Source organism: Mytilus galloprovincialis, chromosome 7, assembly GCF_965363235.1.
Source record: "Mytilus galloprovincialis chromosome 7, xbMytGall1.hap1.1, whole genome shotgun sequence".
Classification (NCBI taxonomy): Eukaryota; Metazoa; Mollusca; class Bivalvia; order Mytilida; family Mytilidae; genus Mytilus; species Mytilus galloprovincialis.
This window is the reverse complement of record NC_134844.1, coordinates 53,573,440-53,592,485: the sequence shown is the minus strand read 5'-3', so window position 1 is coordinate 53,592,485 and position 19,046 is coordinate 53,573,440.

Here is a 19,046-nt window from a genome sequence, read left to right as displayed (position 1 = left end):
TCAATTTACTCTTGCTTTAATTTGAATACAAGGAGCTTAATTTGACCATTGTTGAAATTTTAATTATCAAAGTGTTGTTCACAGTTCTACCTTCATATTGGTAAAGACTAAATGATGACTCCCATTTTTTTTTGAATTTCAAAACTAAACTGATTTCTAAAAGAAACAGATTCTTAAACTGTTATCTGTCACTGTTGACGAATGGGTTTCTCCAATCAATGAATCTAGTTAAATTATGGAATTTAACGGTCTCTGACATTGTGAAAACCTGGTTATTTTCACATTTCTTGAGTGGTGTGAGAAAACTATTAAATGTTATGTTTTCTTCAGAATTTTCCTATTTAGGCGAGTGACTTATTTCAAAAAGACGCTCAGTTAACGACTTTAATGCACCCACCTAACACACGGCTGTATTATATATCATTCGAAAGCTAATAATCTGTACTTTCTGTTTTGTCCGGTCGTAAAATAATCGTACGGTGCATTTTCTGTTAAATCAAGGTCAAAGGTCATGAATAAACATTCCAATTTTTGCGATTACTAAACAAAAAGCCATTTTCTAATTCTTGTTCCATAAATTTTTTTCAAAAGATCATATGCATTTTATGGAACATGATACATTATTTCCAAATCAAACAAAAAAATAGAGGTTAGATGCGCAATATTTCCCGAAAATTGAAATTTATCGCAAATCTTTAAAAAATGAAAAATTGTTCCAAAAGCAAAATATATCTTAGGGAATCGATATTTGTATGCAAAAAAAAATAGATAAATGTATATGTCTTCGGTCAGGGAATATTTGTTTTAAATTTTAAGATGCAATTATTAATTATTGTTTTTAGAACAGCTTTCCATTGAAGTGTTTGCAGTTGCCCAAAAAAACTGCAATCTGCAAATAGAGATCTTTTTGTTATTCTATGTTAAGATAGCACATCGCTTATTGTCAATATCAGAGAGGGGAATGATTTTCCATAATAAAGGTAAATTGAGGTAAAAACGTGTTTTTTACGAGGTCAAACGTATTAACTTTTTGTAATCATGTTTAAATGCAAACATGACTTTGCGACTAAATCGTAGGAAACATTGAAAAAGTATCTTGCTTAGAAACACTTGGTTGTCTAAAGCGGGATGTAAATGAACAAAATATAATGTTGCTGCTTCTAATTTAGCCTAAAATCGTGTTAGTAATATTAAGTGTGTTTAGAAGTTTAATCGCTTTAATTATTTGAATAAAAGATGCTTTGAGTATTTTCAACATAAACTTTTAAAATACAAATGCAGGTCATTGTGTATGTAAAACACTATAAGCAGTTGTGAAATAAAAAAATGAAAAACTTGAATACCCTTCCTGACCTCATAAGATCATTCGCTGTTTTAGGCAGTAATCGTTTTCATGGTGCGCTGTATTTTGTAAACTGTTGTTCGTCTCTTAGACTTTAATTTTATTTTGTTCATGGTTTTAATTAAGTTCATCTGATTCATGGTTTAAGATGTTGATTGTCCTTTTGGTATTAATTTACTTTAAAAACATTAACTTGCAGTAATGAAAATCGGCCAATAAAACGCCTAAAGTAAAGTGAAGAAGAATAACGCAATAAGACAAATATCGTTGAAAATAACTTAATTTGCTCACGGTGATGTATATATAGAACAAAATCGTTATTATGATACATTTAGCTACAATGATCTACAATTTTAAAACCTTTGACTACTTGAATAGTGACGAAATATATAAAAGGGACATCAAACTCATAATTGAAAACGAACTGACAAAACGGCCAAAAAAAACGAACACGACAAAGCAACAGTATACAAAACACAACATATAAAACTACAGAATGATTAACAAAAAAAACCCAAAAATATTTGGGGTGAATTCAGGGATTCCCAAAGGGTAAGCAGATCATGTTCCACATGTGACACCCGTTTTGTGGCTCATTTACTTTCTAACTCGGTGCCAAGCCTTAGTGGGTAGGTGTCATTCAAGGCAGATATGACGGTATTTTAGTAACGTCGATTGGATCTTATCAGTCGTCATCTGGCGAAACAAATATTTTATACTTGTCAACCAACTCGTAGTGGCGTCCATAAAATTTTCCAAGGGATGATTTCAACTTTGCATTTGAACTCTGGTTTAAAACCATGTTCAAACCACCACTTTTCTTCAAATGTCCTGTACAAAGTCAGGCATATGGCAGTTGGTATCGAATAATCTGTTTCTTTGTATATTGGCGTTCGTTTTTGTAGCAGTTCAGTGTTTCTGTTATATCGATGTGTTCCTCTTGTATATATATAGTTGATGCGTTTTCCTCGGTTTTGGTTTGTGACCCGGATTTGTTTCAGTTTCTAGTAAATCGATTGATGACTTTTGAATAGCGGTATACTATAGTTGCCTTTATTTAACATCTTCATTGTGAGCAGTTGCGCACTATCACGAAAATAAAGCGTGAACATACATGCAAGCTCTGGAAAATTGTATCAACTTAGAGAAATATACTCCACAAGAAGATGTCGCGAAATCGCGTTACAATTGGGCAAGTGTTTCGATAAATAGTTTCATTTAATTTCGCGTGCAGTACGTCGACTAAGCATGCAAAGACAAATTAAGGAAATACAAAACCCTACATTTATACGACATATCATAAATATTTCCGACTTGTTATTGTCTCAGAGGAGTTGAAGTTCAATGCAATCGGTCTCCTCCTTTAGTAGTTGAGATATGCAGGCGTTGCTATAATGTTGCTACATAGAAATGACTAAATTATAATTTGGTATAGTAAGGAGTGTTTTTATTGGTTGATTTATGCTCATCTCTATTGTCGTTAAACTTGTTCTCAACCAACCCTCATCGTCGTTTTCAAGATACGTGATAGAGTAAACTATATCTGTTGAGTCTTTTATTTTAAATTTCAATGGAAATTATGAGTCCAACATTATCACAAATTTGGCACTATTCAGTGAGATGACATCATCGATATAGTTGAAAGTGAAGTTTCAAGATAATAGGGCTTCTTTCCATTCATCATCAGAAACTCTTGCATGAATTCATCCTCGTATGAAATATGGACTAGTCATTCAAGCTATTCAGGAAGTCTAGTTGTAAATAGAATCTTTGCGTATTAATGGATTTTTTTCTTCAAAATTATTCTTATTTGCCGAATTAATGCATTTATACAATGAACAACGTAATTTAATCAATCAAAAGTAAAGTTTTATAATTTGTTTCCTGGTTTTTTAATTCTTTGAAATTTCAATTTTCATCAATTAATTTTCTATTTATTTTCGCTAGATTGTCAATTTCTTTTTTTTTCTGGTTAAATATTAAATAAATAAAAGGGTTTTTCACTACATCAATATTTATAATGAAGCTACAAATCAAACAATTAGAAAAGTCGAAAGATGTTTATTTCAGTCGGGTAGTTTCAATGCAGATTGCAATCTCTTAGTTTCGGCCCCTTATTTCAAGCAATAGTTTGATTCGCGCAAATACTTTTTTACTTTGAATTTTTCAGATTCTTTAGAATTTGTTTATTAAATCTTATTTTGACCACATACAATGTTTAAATTGCAAGAAATGCTTTAAAGCTGTTTTTCGCAGATGGCGGTATTTGGGGCAACTGTATGAATTGTTTAGATTTGCTGTTTGATTAGGAGTAAGCATAATTTTAGGAAATGTATGATGTCAAAAACTTCTTTGATAGTCATTACAGGGTTTTACTCAGTTTAAAGTGATCAGCAGTTGCATCAGAAAGAAAAATTTGTGTTTTTGCACATTTTATTAACTTTTACTCAAATTTCAGGAAACATGTGCTGTCTATCAAAAACACGCTTTAAATATATAAAAATGCATTTGATTAATGACTGTTACTCTCTCTGCTAAAAGTTTAATTTGTTTGCATATGTGAATTAAGTATATAAAAGTCATATTATGCAATCAAGCTGAAATCTTAAACAATATGCCCTTATTCGTCCTTGGCCTTTGATCTTGATTTGACGGAAATTGCACCGTACGATTTTTTTTACGACCGGGCAAAACAGATAGTACAGATTTGTAGCTTTCAAATCATATATAATTTAGCCGTGTGTTAGGTAGGTGCATTAAAAATTTAATTTCATGGTTAAAGTCACTCGCCTAATTGTGACGTCAGGAAAAAAGGCGACCTTGCCTGATTACATCGCATATAAGGAACACAAGTTTCTGAAAATCTTTGAAAAAGAATGATAAAAATCATCTGACAGAAAAACAAATTCCGACACTATAACTCGTGTATTACGATTTTTCTCCACTCTCCACAGTTAAATTTATTATTTAAAAAGAAGCTCGACAAGCCTCGCACTTTAAATAATAAAATTTAACTGTCTCGAGTGGAAAAAATATCGTAATACACTTGTTGCAGTGTAGGAATCAATATATACATTAATAACATGTACATGTACCTGTTTACAATATTTCATTACCTGTATTTAAAGCCATTTTCTTCATGAACTTTTTTGAACCAATTCTTTGTGCCTTAAACCAAAGGGTGGACTTGTCAGGGTTGTTGTTCTCCATAATGTAGAAGGGATCTTCAGGCTTACTATATTTTGTAGTTCTTTTTGACTTGTAAAGTTTGTATGCCTCTACAGGACATTTTGTTGGATCAGTCGCATTGGCCCAGGCCCTTTGATGAATTTCTCTTGTGTTCATTAGATTTGCTCCTGTCCTTGTTTTTGGTGTTTCTCTCATTCATTTGTAAGTACTCCTGACTGTTTGAGTCTTAACATAGTTGGACATCCCCCATGTCATCTGATAATGTTCAGTTACACCACGTAGGACAAAATATATTGTGTTAAAAAACCAGAGAGTGTGCAATAGAGTTGTTGGATTGGACAAGCCCAGCTGCCCAGTTTTAAACATTGCTTCAATGTCATCATCAGTGAGTGTTTCAGCTCTTATATCACCATTTCTTTTACACATTTTTTAGCGGTAACTGAACATCTCTGGTTTAAGCAAATTCTACTCTTTTACTTATTTCATAGCCATAATCATTGCTCCTCATGATCAGTATTCTGCCAAATGTACACATCATACCACGTAGTGAGAATGGCTCATACTCTTCTCCATAAGTTTTTCTCACAGAGAAAAAGTACTGACATAAAAGACTGTTTAATTCTTCAGGACATACATGTTGGTATATATTTTCAATAATTCGTAGCAATTTAAAGTTCATTATCACCATGTGATAACAAATAAAAGTAACTTACATGTGTACTCTGTTATGTCCGTATCAAAGCAATACGAATTCACACTCAGCAAATCAATCACACTCGATAATAAGTCACGTTCGGTAATAAAAGATCAGACGACGTAATGACAAACCACAATCTAACACGTGGTAAAAATGTCCATAGTTAGTTTGGACAAAGATACATTGTATGAATCGTCCAATTCGTGAAAGTGTCCGTAAATGTTACGGAGTGTCATTTTTAATCTGTCCTGAATTTCGTAAATTTCTCTTTTTTCATTTTTCTGTTGTAGGAACTGTGTAAGTGTGCGTATATATATATCACTTACATTTTTTCTGGCAGTGCCTTGATTTTCCTGATCTTTAACAAATTGTTCTACAGTTGATAAATCAACTGGAACAAACTGTCTTGGTTTTGATGTTTTTGTACTAGTCTTTTGTAATAGTGGAGGTGCTTGAGGTGGTACTGACACATTTACAGGAGTTTCATATGGCGTTTTATCAACTTCATTCAACTCTGGCTCAAACAGATACAGGAGTTCATCAGGAACAGGTGGTGGGGAGTCATGTTCTAATGGATGTGTGATTATTCTGTCAGGCTCAGAAATAATGTCAAACCTGTATCTGGCCTAGTTAAAAGTTTACCACCTTCTAGCTGAATTTCCCACAACGGGAACCCAAAGTTGTCTGTTTTACCTTTTAAAACTCTTATTTGCCCACTACAAGTTTGACTCTTTGTTCCCTTGTCAAATTGTCGTTGAACGACATTTTCATTCTTTTAATGACAATTGCAGACGACGCGTTCTCGATAGTTTGTTAACACGTTACTAAGACGTTTATCGAAGAAGGCCGAGAGTTCTTGTTAACCTTGAAAAAGTGGTTCCGATAGGTCACGAACTTTGATTATTCAATCAATTGCTGAAAACAAATTTTTCACTAGAGATTAGAAATATTTTTATCAATTTAGAATTTTTTTATTAATAGTATCTTAAACTTGAAGAAAAACGCAAAAAGTGAGTTTATAAATACTTTCATTACTCACATTCTCAAATTAACTAAACCGGTCTGCCTACGGTCACACCGGTCGGGAAATGTGAAAATAGCATGAAAATTAGAGAAATTGTTTTATAAAAGCCGAAATAACAGGAACACGACAGACGATACACAAGAACGGTAATAGCAAAGCATGTCAAGAAAACCCATTGCAAAAATACACCAAAACAAAAAAAAACCGAAATGACGAACAGAAAAGAAATATGTAAAAAAAACTAACAAAAATTTAAGATATAGCAATAACAGCACTACCAATAAAATGCATTACTAAAAAAATGGAAGCATCCGCGAAAGTGAGAAACAAAAACTGGCAAACAATATATGTTTGTGGATTATGAAATCATTTTATACTTTTGTAAGTTTGACAGTAATGTATTTACCGTTTACTTATAAAAGATTATGTTTTAAATCAAGAAAGTACGCAACTTTTAAGTTTTCTTCAAAGTTCTAACAACCAGAATATCAACTATACCAACAAAATCTGTTTAAACAAAATAGTCTGTTTTTAAAACAAAATCAATAACTTCTATCACGGTTTTGATCTAACATATACTTTTAACAAACAACATGAACAATGTCACTGATGAGTCGTGTGTAGACGAAACGCGTGTCTGACGTATTAAATTATAATCCTGATACCTTTGATAACTATTGTCTCTTTGATATTTAAATTGTGGTAGTATTCGTCAATGGTATTTCCGTATGTTAGATTTTTACTCTTTGGTATTGGTTTAATTCTTCCCGTCGTTTTCAGTCCTATCTGATATATGAACCGAATGTGACTGGGATTAAGAGCAGCAAAAAAAGTGCTGGTTCTTACAGTTTTTATTCTTTGTTTTAAGTAGTTTTGTTTTATTTGTGTCCTGAAGCGTCAACCATATTACATCACATGTTTAAATGTGTACACCTGTTCTATAACAACACACACAGGACTGCAAACTAAATTAAATCGAAACCAAAAGAAAACAGTTTGCAGTGATTTTATCCACATATTCTAATTTTCTTTTGCAGCAAATATCGGTTTCGTGTCTTTTATTTCTGATAACGTCTTATAAAATAACTTCTCTAGTAACTATACAATCATTATGCAAACAGTTATGAAAATAAGTTTCTTGAAAGACATCCCTGACTTTGGAACAACTTAAATATTCTGTGAAGTTATATGTACAGATAGAAATTTAAAGAAGAAGTTGTCCTGTGAATGCGAATGTTATAACACTTCACATGAGCTCAAATGTCACAGAAATTAACAAATACATGTCACCTTATGGCCTTCAAGCAAAGCCCATACTGTACATAGTCAACTGTAACAGGTCTCGAAGTGACAAATGTAAAACAGTTTAAACGAGAATACCAACGGTCTAATTTAAGTACAAAAACATGAACGAAAAACAAATATGTAACTATTAACATCAAAGGCTTGTGTATGCAGCGATGCTTCTGTAATCCATAGCTATAGCTAGGCTACCTTATGGGCACATGATAGCCCCCTGCATTACCGCTATTCCGCGTTTGTGTAGTGTATTTTACAGAACCAATGTTAGTTGAATTATCTGATGATGTTTTTCTAAACACAACTGTAATATCAGATCATAGATGTTAAGACTTACAGTTTTAAATTATGTTTGAAGTTCTAGTGTTTCAACTATATTTGTTTATAATTTTAATCGCTTGGAAGCACGATGTTGAATAACGGTTGTTTTATTTACAAGCAGTGGGTTAATACCATACCTGAGGGTAGATTAGCTTTGGCAGTCAGCATTGACTTGATTTAAAACTGTCTAAAACAAAGTTTACATCCGACAAATATGGCAATTTTTTATACGTCCTTTTTTTAACATGGCGCCTCAATAATATTATACACTCGTTGCTCTCTGGAGACTAGGTGGTCGAGTGTTTTAAGATATTTATCTACAGCAATCACTAGTCTGTCAACACAAAGGTTGTGAATTCAAATCCAGTGCATGTCAGGTGTGTTCGACCTTAATTCACTAAGATTGTCAGTGATTATTGGAATTGAAGATCGGTGGTTCTCTAAGAGCATTCCAGCATCCTTAAACAATGAAATCTGGTTATCGTAATGTAGTTAGTAGTAAGTAGTGCTGAAAATGATACTAAACACCAACAATTAATCAATCTTTATCATGACAACTGTATGTTAAATAATAACCTAAGTATATGCTAGACATGATTTTGTTTTATTTTCTCGTTGTATCATGCTGAAGCCCGAACCTGTAGTATTGAATTTTACTACAACATTATCCACTCACTTTATACGACTGTTATACACGTGAGAGGTTTAACTAGCTATAAAACCAGGTTTAATACACCATTTACTAAGTCATGTATGACAGTTGTTACGTATCTATTTGTTTGATGTGTTCGCGCTTTTGTTTTTGCCATTTGATTAGGGACTTTCCTTTTCCTCGGAGTTAAGTATTTTTGTGATTTTACTTTTTGCCTACATACAGCTGATTTAAGTTATCTTTCATTATTATTTAAAAACGAAAACAAAGGAGGAAGAGTACACTTTTACAGTATTGTGTATACCTTTTCGACTGAACCATTCACCAAAGGAAATAGTTTTTGACCTGATTGTAATATAAACTGCTTGTATGCTTACGTTTTAAGGAAAAAACATATTTGTATAGATGAGTTAAAACTGATAACACGTTTTACTGATGTTTTGTTTTATCTATATTAGTTTGGTGGATGCAGCTGTTTTTGAAAGATAGGATTTTGTTTTTCATTTGATATCCATTGAAAGCAAAATTATCTACCTAAATTCAAGTTAAATTTAACTTGTCAAAGAGATTTAGAAGGGTGATTCTATGGAATGACTTATGTGCAGTTTGATGAAAACGTAGCCTAATATCAAACTGATGTCCTGGTGATATACGACTTCAAAAATAACTTCAAAGGTATAATAATCATGATAGGCACATTGGTTTTACGGATAAACAATATGAGTGAACTTGTGAATAATCTTCAAACAAGTAAGTGCAGTTTTATTTTAATAAGGGGATATATATTTTTCAGACAGTTACTTAACAACACTAAAAGGCATGCTAAAATGTACATCATTTTTTGTTTTGGCGATCAAAATAATACTCAAGAGAGATAATGAAATGCTTATAGTGAAGTTTGGTGCTTATTGAATCGTTTAATCCAGCTGCAACTGTTTGCACCTCTCCTTAGTCAGGAATCTGATGTTCAATAGTTGTCGTTTGTTGATTTGGTTCATAAGTGTTTCTCGTTTCTGTTTTTTTTTTTTTTTTTTTTTATAGATTATACCTTTGGTTTTTCCGTTTGAGTGGTTTTACACAAGTCTTTTTTTGTTTTGTCCTTTATAGCTTGCTGTTCGGAGTGAGCCAAGGCTCCGTGTTGAAGACCATAATTTTACTTATAATGATTTACTTTGATAAATTGTGACTTGGATGGAGAGTTGTCTCATTAAAACTCATACCACATCGTCTTATATCAAATTATAGTGAAACTTCTTAACAGGAAAATATATGTTCTTAAATCTTTTGCTTACCTAATCTGAAGGGTCAAGTGAGCTAATCACGTTAGTTGGCGTCTGACGGAGTTCATTAACTTAATAATCACTAATCTTCTCCTCTGAAACTACTAACATACATACAACAAAACATGACCAGCAACATCCTTGTGTTATCTTTCCAAACAAAACTGTTTCCGACGAACCCGTCTGCCAACCAGTATGGTCGACTTTGCAAAACATAGAACATAGGAGAAAAATCAAAGTTTGACTATCATGTTGAAAAAAAATTAAGAATTAGAAATGTTAAAAATGTTGTGCTGTACCTTTTGTCCAAACTAACTAAAGACATTTTTACCACTTGTTTAGATTGTGGTTTGCCATTACGTCGTCTGATTTTATAGTTACCGAAAATGACTTATTCCCGATTGTGACTGTTTTGCTGAGTGTGAATTTGCATTGCTATAAGACGTGTCACGGTACTTTTCTACCCAAAATTCATGTATTTAGTTTTGATGTTATATTTGTTATTCTCATCGGATTTTGTCAAATGTCTTATCGTTTGTAGCTTTTTTAAAATTTTTATCTCTGTTGTATTCGTGTGTTAAGGTAAAGATTATTAACCATCAAGTTCATTTATTAGATTTTAGTTTGGGTCAACTAAATTTATACGATATATTTAATTTACAGTTTGATTCAGAAGAAACACAACATGATAGCTAGATAATACAATTAATTATCTAATTACTACCACAATTTGATATTTGTTAATATTGTTATTTTTATTGTTATCGATAAATGTTATATCAGTATGACAAATCTAATCTTGAATTCTATCCTAATTCTATTCTATTTTGGGGGGAAAATTTAGAAATTCAAATGTGACATCACTTCGTGCGTTGATGGCTTTGGCTAACTCGGCTGTGAATTTTTATGTGCTTGTTAAGGTTATAGTAGTCACCACTTCGGTTGTATTATGTATATCTATTATATAGTCATTTAAAAAAAGAATACTGTTTGCAAAAGTATGAATTATTCTAAATAATAACCAATTTTATTTGCTAATTGAAAATTAAGCGGAATAAAATAATTTAAGACAGCAGAGAAGATAATTCTGTTTTAATTGGTTATTTCTAACCGACTTAAATAAAAGAGTCAGCTTTTAATACTGTAAATGTATGATGTCTCTAGTCTGGTCAAAGGATCAGAGTGTCCTACTTAATTAAACGATAAATTGTTGAAATTAGATAACATGTTTTCATGTGTAGAGAAATTTCACTTATGACCAATGCATGATTGGATATCATCTTTCTTATTGGTCAATGATCTTGCAGGTCAGTACGAATTCACGTGTAAGTGTATTGTGGTCACTTCCTTTTATCATCAGCATTTGATGTGTTAACTTGTGATTCTTATCAAACAATTTGTTCAAAATTATATGTGATTTAGTTTTTTGTTATTTGGATAATTTTGGACTGGAGTGATTTTATTTTAGCTATTTCAGGTAAAATCGAACTTTACTTATATTTTTAAGCTATTCTATGCTTACATTTTGAACAAACGTACAGTTATTTTTTTTTAACCATTCTTCCATTCGGATAGAGCTCACGATTTAGATTTATGCCAAAGGTGAGCAGTTGGTCAAATTCATTTCTTTGTCAAAGAGATAGTGGGTCAAATTGATTTTCATGTGGGTGGCGACACTGTGCGTTTGCGATCAAAATGTAATTATTTATCATTTATCTGATGATTAACCTGATGCTGTAATTTTACAGGTTACTGAATCCTTTACAGCATCATTATGTTTGGAGAACGTATATCTGCCTTTATTGTTTTGTAAGATACATGATTCGTTTAAATTTAACTACAATTAAAAATTGGATTATTGCATAACGATAATAATACCATATATGATAGAATGCAAAGTTATACACTTATAATTTATACGATGTTATTAACGGTTCCATACATTTTAAGTACTCTTATATGAAAGAGCAAGACAGTTTAAGTTTTAATGCTAAGCTATTGTGTTACAAACCCATTTGCCTTACTTGTTTGGGTAAGGTTGACGATATTTCAATTGGTGCAGTGAACTTGACTGCTTGTACGTATGACCTCTGTGTATGTGCTTTTTCAATTCCGTTTTATGCAGAGTTCATTGTTTTATGCTATGTCACGAAACTCATGCTACTTTCGTAAATCTCGTCACGACAGTTTGCTTTGAGCTTATTATAATTTTGCAAGTTAGCCTTATCGCTATATTTGTTAGTATTTTAATTTATGCAAGTGTACCTTGTTTGCTTTATGTAATCGGTATAAAAAGGATATGTCTCTTACCTATATCGCAACCCAATGCTTATTTATTACGAACCAATTTACCTGTCTTTGCCTGTTTGGGTAATGTGGACGATATTTAAATTTTCGCAGAGGGCGTGGTTGCTTGTACTTATGTTCTCTGTGTATTTTTTTTTTCTCAGAGGTTGTGGTAGCTTGGTCTATGACCTCTGTGTATTTATTTATGCAAATATTGTAGTATGTAGTGGGTATTGTTTTATGCTTCGTCATGAAACTCATGCTGCTTTGGTTTTGCAGAGGTCGTAGTAGCTTGGTCTATGATCTCTGTATTGTTTTATGCTTCGTCATGAAACTCATGCTACTCCATCAGAAGTCGTAGTAGCTTGAATTGGTCTATGACCTCTGTGTATTTGCTTTTGTAAAGTTAATATTTAGTGGGTTTTGTTTTATGCTTCGTCATGAAACGCATGTTATATTTTTACAGAGGTCGTAGTAGCTTGGTCTATGATCTCTGTATTGTTTTATGCTTCGTCATGAAACTCATGCTAAACTACTTTTAATTATTTTTTCGTCATGGTGATTGGTTTGGAATAAATTAATTTTGTAATCAATTCTTAGCTACATACAAAATTGCCAGTATTTTGAGACATGTAGCCAGATTTACATGTTTGTCAGTTTGTAATACATGTTTTAATGTATTATTTTATTTATCTTTACTAGTATAATTCATGTACATGATATAGTTTGGGATGCGATGAACGTAATTGATAATTTTTATGCCGATACTTATGCACTGTAAGGTTGTTTGCTTTTTTCTATATACTAGATTTATTAATCAAAATAACATTGGACAAGACATATATATATATATATATATATATATATATATATATATATATATATATATATATATATATATATATAGATATAATTTAGCTGATCTGTAACAATAACATCTTCATGCCTTATATATCATGTACTGTAGTACGCCGCTAGATTAAAACTGACGTGGAAAGGTAACACATGCCCACCGAAAGCTCTTTTTTTGAGAGCCCAGGTGGTCGTGTGGTCTAGCGGGACGGCTGCAGTGCAGGCGATTTGGTGTCACGATATCACAGTAGCATGGGTTCGAATCCCGGCGAGGGAAGAACCAAAAATTTGCGAAAGCAAATTTACAGATCTAACATTGTTGGGTTGATGTTTAGACCAGTTGTATATACATTATGTACACAGCCATGTATCACCATCATTGATGGCGATCCGATGGATACATCTGTTGTAGAGTTGTCACTGACTCAGACGTACTTATGAATATAATTATTTTCTGTGACTGTATATTACATTAATTTGTAGGATCCTTTACTATAGATAATTTAGCTGATCTGTAACAATAACATCTTCATGCCTTATATATCATGTACTGTAGTACGCCGCTAGATTAAAACTGACGTGGAAAGGTAACACATGCCCACCGAAAGCTCTTTTTTTGAGAGCCCAGGTGGTCGTGTGGTCTAGCGGGACGGCTGCAGTGCAGGCGATTTGGTGTCACGATATCACAGTAGCATGGGTTCGAATCCCGGCGAGGGAAGAACCAAAAATTTGCGAAAGCAAATTTACAGATCTAACATTGTTGGGTTGATGTTTAGACGAGTTATATATATATATATATATATATATACTGATGATATTTTAAAGTTCATACTCTTCATTTAATACATGATAAAAACATCTTTTCTGTTTATTGGTTGATTATTAAAGAAGAGAAACAATGATTATTTAATTATCGCATATTATTCCTTAACATTCGTTATGTTTGTGGTCCTTGAGTAAGATCAAGTTTGTTTTTTAATGGGAATTTAATTTCATCAATTATTTTATATTCTTTTGTTTTTCTTTATTTCATGCTTTAACTATGGACGAAGAGCGCTAAGAATGGTATTCATCTACGAAAGAACGTTCCCCATTGAAGGACATGTGCAATAAAGCGTGATATCAACAACTTACATATACTTTCATTTGTCAGCGATATGCCATAAGTCCGATAATACAAACATACGAATATTGATGGGTTGCTGTTTCACTGACATTAATGACACATACCTAATTTAGATTCGAATTTTGATCCAGAAGTGCGAGTTGTATCAACATTGACTAACCAAAGCCTAATTTTACTGTTTTATAAATACAAATTTACAAAATACGACTTCGATCAGCATTTTGATACACAACTGGACCCTAGTTACAATGAAAGCTCAAAGCACCTATTGTTATTCCACCATCTCTTTAAGGTTGACTATGTCGTTAATTGTCCAGGACTCTCGTTACTTAATTACATCACTTAGTTTTAGAGGAAGGAAAATAAAACAAGACTCCTGCCACAGTTCATGGATGGAATGGTCATATTAGTACCCGTGATTCAAGGATTGAAGTCAAATACGTTTATGGAATTTTACAGCTAAAAAGAATAAATTTAGTATCAGAACCTTATACTTCAGGTGTTGCGGGTCAGTATTACCCGACAAAACATTATATCTTTATTTCATACCATTACAACTGTCTTGTTTTTGGGTCAGTATTGCCTACCAAAACGTTTTATGATCTTTATTTCATATAATTACAACTGTCTTGTTTTGGGTCAGTATTGCCTGCCAAAACGTTTTATGATCTTTATTTCTTATAATTACAACTGTCTTGTTTTGGGTCAGCATTGCTTGCCAAAACATTTTGTTATCTTTATTTCTTATAATTACAACTGTCTTGTTTTGGGCCAGAATTGCCTGCCAAAACGTTTTATTATCTTTATTTCTTATAATTACAACGGTCTTGGTTTGGGTCAGCATTGCCTGCCAAAACGTTTTATGATTTTATTTCATATAATTACAACTGTACATGTCTTGTTTTGGGTCAGCATTGCCTGCCAAAACGTTTTATGATCTTTATTTCTTATAATTACAACTGTCTTGTTTTTGGTCAGTATTGCCTGCCAAAACATTTTATGATTTTTATTTCATATAATTACAACTGTCTTGTTTTGGGTCAGCATTGGCTGCCAAAACGGTTTTTATCTTTATTTCACATAATTTCAACCGTATCTAGTTTTGGGTCAGTTTAGCCTGCTTAAACGTTTGTGATCTTTATTTCATACGATTTGTGTCTTTATTGCAGCCCTCCTGTCGATGCTGTCTTTACACATTGTTGGGGTGTCAATGGGATCATTCGAAAGGCTACCTTAATATTTTTCAATTGCATGGCTCGGTTTAACTTCCTGTATGTATACATTAATAGTTCGTAAATCATGTTATGGTTTTTAATGTTGCCTATCTAATTCATATTAATTATTCAAATTATATATATAAAAAGACTTGATGGTTTATTCCAATGTTGTCTAAATGCTATGGTCTTTAGAGGTAAATCCATCGCAAACCAAAGTTTTTATATTTAACTAAACTGGTTATTAACTAAATTGAATTTTTCTTTTGGTTAAATGTTTATAGTATGTGTCAAAAGCTATAAATATTTACTCGGTTAAAACTTACATCTTTTAACTTTTATCGAAATTAAGGTACAAACAAAATATATATGAATATTATATTTTTCATTTAACAACTTTATTTACTACCATACAATATAAACCTTTTAAATGTATTCCATTGGAATAACAGTTTGTTAAAATAAGTTCTGTAGCATGCCAGGAAGAAATGAATTTATTTTTATGTAAGTTTTAAGTAAGTTTGGTGTATTCCCCCTTTTTTATAGTGATATTATCGATATAAATTAATACTATTAATATTGAATGGTGATGTTCACCAGTCATTAAATTTCTAAAAAGCTGTATTTTAAAAAATGTGACTAAAACTTTTCTTTTTACCGTATCATGAGTTACGAAAATTATTTCTATAGTCTCATATCAATTCGGATGACAACAAAAATAACTGAGAGTTAAAAAAGGTTTACACTAAATACTTATTTACTAATTTCAATTTACAAACTTTTACCCTATGGAATTCACCCCGCCTCATTATGTATGTATGTGCCTGTTCCAAGTTAGGAGCCTGTAGTTCAGTGGTTGTCGTTTGTTTATGTGTTACATTTAAGTTTTTCGTTCATTTTTTTTTTATATAAATAAGGCCGTTAGTTTTCTCGTTTGAATTGTTTTACATGGTCATTTTGGGGCCTTTTATAGCTGACTATGCAATATGGGCTTTGCTCATTGTTGAAGGCCGTGCGATGACCTATAGTTGTTAATTTCCGTGTCATTTTGGTCTCTTGTGGTGAACTGTCTCATTGGCAATCATACCATCTTCTTTTTTATATTTATACATTTTCGATTGAAAAATGTCAAGTGTAGTATGAAAATCCTTTACTCATGATCCCTTACAGAAATAGTCAGATATAAAACTTCGTATTAAGGAAGGATCCAGGGCTTCGTAAAAATGTACTTTAGTTTTGTTTGAAATTTCACTGGCCGGAATAAGATTTACACCTTTAATTATTTTTACCAGTTAGAGATAATTTTAAAGTAATATCTTGGTATATGATAATATGAACTTTTAATATTTCTGCTAAATGTGGAAACGTTTTACATAATAAAGTGATATTTGTTTGGTGTACATGTATGTGAAAGTATTTTTTTTTCAAGTCATATATAAATGTATTCACGACGCCAGAGTCCTCGGGTGGGGGATCCGCTCTTTCAGCCTTAGAGTGGATTTCAGATCCACTCTTTCAGCCTAAGAGTGGATTTGTGGCAGATTTTTCTCCCCACCTTTGCTATTCTTTGTCATTTATTCAATTGACATGATATTAGTTGATGTAATTTCGTATTAATTATGTATTATTATTTCATATTAAATATGAACTTTTATGTCAAATGTTTTATTTGCAAAATGTATTTTTTGCATTTTATAATTTTGAATAAATGACCTTTTTTCGTCAGGTTAGTTTTTATATCATATAGCAAATCAAGTTCAGACTCTGGCATGTGTATACATAGTATGTTTATGGTATCTAGCTGTCGGTCTTAAAACCAATTTTATTTGCTAATTGAAAATTAAGCGGAATAAAATAATTTAAGACAGCAGAGAAGATAATTCTGTTTTAATTGGTTATTTCTAACCGACTTAAATAAAAGAGTCAGCTTTTAATACTGTAAATGTATGATGTCTCTAGTCTGGTCAAAGGATCAGAGTGTCCTACTTAATTAAACGATAAATTGTTGAAATTAGATAACATGTTTTCATGTGCAGAGAAATTTCACTTATGACCAATGCATGATTGGATATCATCTTTCTTATTGGTCAATGATCTTGCGGGTCAGTACGAGTTCACGTGTAAGTGTATTGTGGTCACTTCCTTTTATCATCAGCATTTGATTTGTTAACTTGTGATTCTTATCATACAATTTGTTCAAAGTTCCCACCCACATACCGCCTTTAATGTTATCTTTTGAAGTAGATATGTATATATGTTTATTTATGGGGCAGATTTTTCTCCCCACCTTTGCTATTCTTTGTCATTTATTCAATTGACATGATATTAGTTGATGTAATTTCGTATTAATTATGTATTATTATTCCATATTAATATCATATAGCAAATCAAGCTCAGACTCTGGCATGTGTATACATTGTATGTTTATGGTATCTAGCTGTCTGTCTTAAAAGGATATTCTTATCCAAGACGGAAAACCCTAGCCGTATTAGGCACAACTTTTGAAACTTTTGGTCCTCGTTGTTCTTTAACTTTGTACTTGTTTTGGCTTTCGAACTTTTTTCATCTGAGCGTCACTGGTTAGATTTGTGTGGACAAAACGCGCGTCTGCCGTATTAAATTTTAAACCTGCTTCCTTTTGTTAGCTTTTCTTCGTGTGTTTCTCTGTCCTATATTTTCTTCCATTTTTTTTATTGTAGTTCTGTCATGTTATGTTGTCATTTCAATGTTACATTTAACATTGCCATAAAAGCAGGAGGATTTGCATGACACAAAACCAGGTTCAGCCCACCATTTGTTTTCTTAAAATGTCCTGTACCAAGTCAGGAAAATGGCCATTGTTATATTATAGTTCGTTTCTGTGTTACAATTAATGTTGTGTTTCTGTTGTGTCGTAGTTCTCCTCTTGTATTTGATGTGTTTCCCTCAGTTTGAGTTTGTAACCTGGATTTGTTTTTTTGTCTAAATCGATTTATGAATTTCGAACAACGGTATACTACTGTTGCCTTTATTCTTTGTCTAAGACGACATATGAGAAGAGTTATTTAGTCAGACCTTAAATTACGAATTTTACCAATAATTTCGTGTTTGTACTATGTTTCGAAATTACAATAGTTATACAGAAATTTTAAAGGCAAACATTATTAGCAAGCTTACTTATAAGACAAGATTTAGAATTAAATGAACTTGGCCGAAAATCGTCAATTAAAATATGATTATATTATTACCCATTAATGACGATTTAACCAATTGAACATGATTTTGTCTATTATGTTGAAAACTATGACTAGATATGAATGATTTTGAATCGCAAACATAGTCAGTAAGTCAAGGCCTACAAATAAATCGATAATGCTGAATTGTTTATTGTAAATTTTTCATTTTTTCCCCAATGAAAGTCAATTTTAGCTCACCTGGCCGAAGGGTCAAGTGTCCTTTTCTCATCACTTGGCGTCCGCCCTCCATAGTCTGTCGTCGTCCGTCGTCGTTATGTTTTACAAAAATCTTCTCCTCTGATACTACTGGGTCAAATTTAACCAAACTTTGCCACAATCATCATTTAGGTAACTACATGTAGTTTAAAAAAAACATATTGATAAAATGTAGTTTTTTGCTTATATCTCTTTAATCAAAGCATTCAGATCAAATCTTGGTATGAGTTAGAATATTGAATCCATGGGTCGCAATGAACGTTGCGTTAATCCCCATATATTTTTCTAACTGTGGTTATAGCGAATCCTGAATACACCTATATGTACCATGCC